The sequence below is a fragment of the Neomonachus schauinslandi genome, chromosome 2, assembly GCF_002201575.2.
Source record: "Neomonachus schauinslandi chromosome 2, ASM220157v2, whole genome shotgun sequence".
NCBI classification, from domain to species: Eukaryota; Metazoa; Chordata; class Mammalia; order Carnivora; family Phocidae; genus Neomonachus; species Neomonachus schauinslandi.
In genome coordinates, this window is record NC_058404.1 from 163,275,380 (window position 1) to 163,282,397 (window position 7,018).

Sequence of the window (7,018 nt, forward strand, 5' to 3'; positions counted from 1 at the left end):
TTGTTTCAAATATTTCTTCTGTTCTTCTAGTATTCTTATTATGTATATGTGACCTGTTTTGTAGTGTCCTACATTTCTAGGATATTCTATTTTTTTTCCAGTCTTTTTTCTTTTCAGTTTTCTTTTTTTAAAGATTCATTTATTTCAGAGAAAGAGCACGAGCGCATGCGCAGGGGGAGGGGCAGAGGGAGAGGGAGAGAGAGTCCTAAACAGACTTCTTGGGTGCCTGGCTGTCTCAGTCGGTAGAGCACGCAACTCTTGATGTCAGGGTTGTAAGTTCGAGCTTCATGTTGGATGTAGAGATTACTTAAAAAATAATAATAATAAAATAAAAATCTTAATAGTTCAGGTTTTCTTACCCTGGCACTGATCTCCATGCAAGTTTCTATTCCATTAATTTATGATTCTCTGTATTTGTCTGTTTCTTCAATTCTGGGAGTAGTGATTTGCCCTATGACCTCACTTTTTTTATACATCTAGAGTTTTTGCATTTTCAGTTCATCTTTTTACTTTTTGTTAGGATGAAGTGGTAACTTCTAGAGGTATTATTTGCTGAGGTACAATGCTGGGGGCGGTAAAGATTTGGGGGGATGTATTAAGAGCTGAGTTTGAAGTCTTATTTGGTGTCCAAATGGATGATTAAATTTTTGAGGTTCATGCTCAGGAGAGAGAATGGGGCTAGAGATACCATCTATATGCTGACAAATCCCAAGTTTGAATGTAAGATCTTGAGACTGGATAAGTAAGGTCACTTAGAGGTAAATGTCAGTGGACAAGAGGGCAGGGACTGACCCTGTGCTCTCCAATGTTCTGAGGTGGGAAAGAGGCAGAGGAATTGCAGCTCATAAGGAAGAAGAAGAAAACCAGCAGTGTGGCATTTTGCAATCCAGGTGAAGGTCTTTCAAAAAGGAGGGAGAGAAATGTTGCTGTAGAGTCAATTCAGATGAGGCCTGATATTAACCTTTAGATTTCATGAGGGGTGGAAGTCATTAGTGACATTGACAAGCAGTCCTATGGAGTGGAAGGTAAACAGCCATGTAGTGGATAGAAGAAAAAATAGGACAAAGAAGGGAAGTGAAATACTGCATAGAGGCAACTATGTGGGTGACTTTTATTATAAAAGGGAGCAAAGAGATGCTGTAGTCACTGACAGGGGTTTTGTGGTCAAGGGAGGTAAATGATCTGGTCACCAATTCCAGTATGTGTGTATATGGGGCTTTCCCATACCACCAAGCACACTTCAGACACCAGTCCAGCTTGTCAACCTGTGCTCCTGGACCTATTGGCTATAGATTAGAGGTTCCAGCAGATTCCTCCTCAGGTTCAATTCATTTGCTGGAGTGGCTCACAGAACTCGAAGAAACATTTTACTTACTAGGTTACTAATTTATTATAAAACTGGGCGACAGCCAGATGGAAGAGATGCATAGGGCAAGCTATGGAGAAAGGGTGAGGAGCTTTCATGCCCTTGAGTGTGCCACTTTCCCCACATCTGCACGTATGCAACACGGAAGCTCTCCGGACCCCGTCCTTTTGTGTTTTTATGGAGGTTTCATTACACCGGCATGATGATTGTGTCTTTGGCCATTGGCGATTGATTCAACCTCCAGCCTCCCCGCTGACACCATGTGAGGGGCTGGGGTGACACTGAAAGTTCCAACCCTCTAATCACAGGTTGGTTCTCCTGGCAACTAGTTCTGATCCTTGGGTGTGGTCCAAAAAGTCACCTCATTAACAACAAAAGACACCTTTAAGGCTGTCATCACTTAGGAAATTGTAAGGGTTTTGGGAGTTCTGTGCCAGAAATGGGACAAAGACCAAATATATATTTCTTATTATAAATCACAATGTCATCGGAGGGCTCTTTTTGTCCTTCCCTTAAGGTGGGGATCATTACAGAATGTTTGTATGCTGATGGGCATGGTCCTTTGGGAAGGGAGAAAAAAGATGTGGATTTTTGTCAGCTTGAAACCAGTATGCTGTTTTAAAAATGGCTTGGAGATTGTTGGTGTTAGGTTGAGTTTTCTCTACCCCACCCTCTTTAGGGAAACTTTATAATTTTATTTTTCTCTTTTGGCTTGCTTAATCTTATTGTGTATCTTGACAGATTTTTATCTTTCACATTTCTGGTAAATAGTGATTATTAGGAAGTTGAACCAATTGTGTATAAAAAAATGTAAAAGACATTTAGCGGGGAATGTGTTTCCTAAGACCCATTGTTTACCACAAAAAGGAAACCACTGACTTTGTATTACATCAATGAAGATAAAATTATTTTGTGAACACAGTACTTCTTTTATGAGTAACATTTTTCATACTGTGTGCAAAAGAAATTATTTTATGAAAACAATAAGTTAATGGGAATTGTAGGCTTTGTTACAAGTAGGAATTTATTTAGAGAGCCCTTAAACAATCAGATTTTGCTTCATAACATTTTAAATTCTTCTAATTGTGGAGTTATTTGCTATAATTTAAATTATGAAAAAATATAGTTTAAGCAGCTTAAATGTTAGGTATTTAATTCTTAATTTCTTGAAATAAAAGTTTTAGCTAATTTGAGGGAGAAAATATAGCAATACAGGATGGTAGGAATATTTACTTTCATTCTGAAGCGAAGAAGGAAATCAAATTACTATTAACTATAGCTAATATTATAGTGAGACTATATTTAAGGTATAAGTAGACCATACATCATAACCTTGTATCTCCCCTTCTGTTGTAAACTCATGCTTCGTAGAAGAGTCCTCAGGTAAAGTTTGATAGAAACAACCAAATTTATAGAACATAGGGATGTTATACTAAATTTGGGGTCATTGAGGACAAGCCTCCTTGGACTTCTCAGTTGGAATTTTATCCTCTACCCCGGCCCTCCCTTGCCTCCCACCTCCCATCCCTGCTGGGCAGAAATATCTCTAAATATATCTTTAGCAGCAATAAGGTCTCCCAAATTCTGAGTATCTAAGAAATGTACCTGTGGAAAAGCATCTCAGAAAAGCCAGAGATTGTAAGATGTTTGGATTTTAAACTATGTTGTATAATAGACACAACTTTGTTATATAACTGTGACCCTTGCGCTAGTGTGGTGATTTCCAACTTTATTTGGTCTACATATAATTTGCACATAAGGAGATAAATGTATATGTGGATATATGTCAGATAGTAATAACTTCTATGATAAAAACAAAGTGGAAATAGGAAAGTAACATAGGAGGCCTACCTAATACCGCATGGTCTCCTGAGCCGCCTTTTTCTTTTACCATTTGGGAATAATAATAACCCTACCTCCTCAGGGTCGTGTGGACTTAATTGTCTGCGAAATGCACCTAGCAGAATGCCTGGTATCATACCAGATTATCCACTATGTGTTTTCCTTTTCCCTTTCTTTTTGTAGTTTGAGTCCTCTAAATCTCCAGGGTACAGAGAATGTGTAAACCATGAGTTTAAACTAGAATGTGTTTAAACCATGTCCTTTGTGTGGTTTTGAAGTTCTTGTTGAAAAGGTAAATGATAAGATGAATGAACCTTGAGGATATCATGCTTAGTGAAATAAGCCAGTCACAAAGGACAAATCCTGTGTGATCCCACTCCAGTGAGGTCCCCAGAGTAGACTCCTGGACAGAGAAAGTAGAATGCTTGTAACCAGGGGCTGGGGAGAGGGAATGGGGAGTTAGTGTTTAATGGTCACAGAGTTTCAATTTTGCAAGATGGAAAGCGTTCTGGAGATGGATGAATGGTGGTGATGTTTGTGTAACAGTGTGGATGTACGTTAATGTTACTGAACTGCACACTTAAAAATGGTTAAGATGGTAAATTATATGTTAGGTGTATTTCACCACAATTTTTTAAAAAAACATAAATGATGAAACTACTGTTTTTATATGCCTTGCATTTCGTATTTTTGGTAGATATTACTGAATCAAGTTGTCTCCCCCACTTTTTATTGAGATATAATTGACATACAACACTAAGTTTAAGGCATGCAGCATAATGACTTGACATATACTGTGAAATGATTATGAATCAAGTTGCTCTTGACTAAATAATGAAGTAGTGGGTTACTGTTCTTACACCATGAATCTGTATGAGATTCCCATCCATTGAAAACTATTGATTATCAGAAATTTTCATCATCTTAACTTTCAGAGGTATCAAACCTTGAACTATTGTTTTTAGGGCAAAGAGTGTAGTATGGCTGGAAAATACAATTTTTTCAAATTTTCAATTTGAAAAATATTTATAGAGCACTTATTCTGTTGAGTGAATAACAGTAACCACATTTGTTGAGTGATATATGCTGGCTCTTAGTTTATACTTAATAATACTTATTATAGTTGTAGCACTTTATGATCTTTATAAAATAGTCCTTGAAGGTGTGACGGTTGAGAAATCCAGTGCTCGAGTTGGATAAGTGATTTTCTTTTTTTTTTTTTTTTTAAGATTTTATTTATTTATCTGAGAGAGAGAATGAGATAGAGCATGAGAGGGGGGAGGGCCAGAGGGAGAAGCAGACTCCCTGCCGAGCAGGGAGCCCGATGCGGGACTCGATCCCGGGACTCCAGGATCATGACCTGAACCGAAGGCAGTCGCTTAACCAACTGAGCCACCCAGGCGCCCCCGGATAAGTGATTTTCTACTTTAGAAATGATTTTAGAGGAATTTCAGTGCATCGAAACAAAGAGTGGACATTCTAGATGGAAAAAGAATGTGGGTGTAGGAATGGGATATGTTTGCATGGAGCAGAGTTCAGCCTGACTGTAGTCTAGAGAATATTAGGGAGATGTGCTAGCAGTTGACTTTCTGCCATTAGGATCTTGACTTTGAGGCTAATAAATTTCTGGACTTTATTCTGTAGGAATTAGGAGTACCACTGTATATTACCAAGCCAGAGAATTTTGTGATCACAGTTGTGCATTTGGCAGCAATCTCTGAGGTGCATTGGAGTAGTGAGAGAGGGGAGGTCAGATGCAAGTTAGAATGGGCGCTTAGAATTCTTTTGAAGTCATTAGGAAGAGTATTTTAGTATTTAGTATTGGAGTCAGAGTGCAAGTGATTGGAAATCGAGGATAAGTTGATAGGTGAGAAAGAAGAGGCACAAATGCGTGCTAGGAGGAAATCAAGAGGAGTCTATGGTGCATGAATGTAAGTGAGAAAATTTTTTTTTTTGCTTAATGGTCATCTGAATATATAGGTCAGATGTAAGTGTAACTTTGAAAAGGGAGGATTTGGAGAACCTAAGAGCATAGGAAGAGGGATTTCAGCACCCTTGAATTGAATTTGAAGAGTTTACATTGGGCATCCTCTTTTAGTTTAAGAGACAAGTTATCTGTAGAGTTCAAGACTGTGGTGGGCCTGGGAGCTTAAAGAGTAGAAAAGTTTCAGCGTCTCTAAGACAGAACTCAGTAGGGTCAACCGTCACTCTTTAGAGCATGAGATAGATTGGTAGGAATAGTGGTGTACTTTGTCAGTTTTTTATACAAACTACTTGTATAGAGTAAACTTTCTTATACAATATTGGTTGTATAATCAACCGGTAGTTGGGTTGGTTACACAGAAAATTTGTTTAAAGTGAGGAATCATTAGAAAGATACATACCTTAAATATTTTATAATTGAAAAGTATAAAATGCTTATACATCATCAATCATTTGTATAACTCAGGCCTTCTCTTTAGGATATTTTTTAAGGAACTTGGCTTTTTCAAATCATACAGCTTAATTTTCAGAGACCCAGCATTTTCTTTGCACTCATATTTTTGATGTAATATTTAAGTTACATAATTATTGCAAATACAATTGGCATAAACAGATTTTGGGGCAGATATAGTTTACTCTTGGTAAGCATGCAGCTCAATTGTTAGGGAAAAAATAAGACGGTGTAACACAGAGGATTCCCTGCCTCCCCCAAGAGGAAATTGAAACTTGAAAGTTCTGGTTCATTTATGGTTTAAGATTAGCAAGAGTCCTGTTTTATCTTGAATCCAGTGCCTTTCCCATTATATAGTGTTGGAAGGTGATAAGGAATAATATGGGAAATACTGGTTAGTGGTGAAGAAGCTACAGACTACATATATATATATATATATATATTTTTTTTTTTTTTAAAGATTTTATTTATTTATTTGACAGAGACACAGCGAGAGAGGGAACACAAGCAGGGGGAGCGGGAGAGGGAGAAGCAGGCTCCCCGCAGAGCAGGGAGCCCGATGCGGGACTCGATCCCAGGACCCTGGGATCATGACCTGAGCTGAAGGCAGTCGCTTAACCAACTGAGCCACCCAGGCGCCCCTACATATATATTTTTTTAATATAGCAGCTTCATTAAGATATAATTCACATACCATGCAAATCACCGAAGTGTACAATATTCACAAAATTGTGCAGCCATCACCACAGTTGATTTTTAGAACATCTTCAGCATCCCCGAAAGAAACACTGTACCGATTAGCAGTCATTCCTCCTCTCCCCCCACCCGCCCTAGTCAACCACTAGTCTATTTTCTCTGTATGTAGATTTGTCTATTCTAGGCACTTCATATAAATAGTATCACGTAATATGCGGCCTGTGTGGCCTTTTGTGATTAGTTTCTTTTACTTAGCATAATGTTTTTAAGATTCATCTATTTTGTAGCGTGTATCAGTACTTCATTCTTGTTTGAGGCAGAAATATTCCATTGGATGGGATATACCACATTTTATTCATTCATCAGTTGATGACATTTGTATTGTTTCTGCCTTTTGGTTATTACAAATAACCCTACTATGAACATTTATATACATATTTTTGCAGGTATAGATCTTATTATTTCTCTTGGTATATAACCAGGAGTGGATTGCTGGGTCATGTGTAACTGGTTGTTTCCTGTATTTCACTTTTACAAATAATCCCACAACAGTCCTGCTGTATGCTTGATTTTGTGAGTGTACAAGTATATCTGTAGGAGAATGTCCCAGAAATAGGATTGTTGGGTCAAAGGATAAAGACATTCTTAATTTTGTAGATATTGACATTATCACCAGCAAC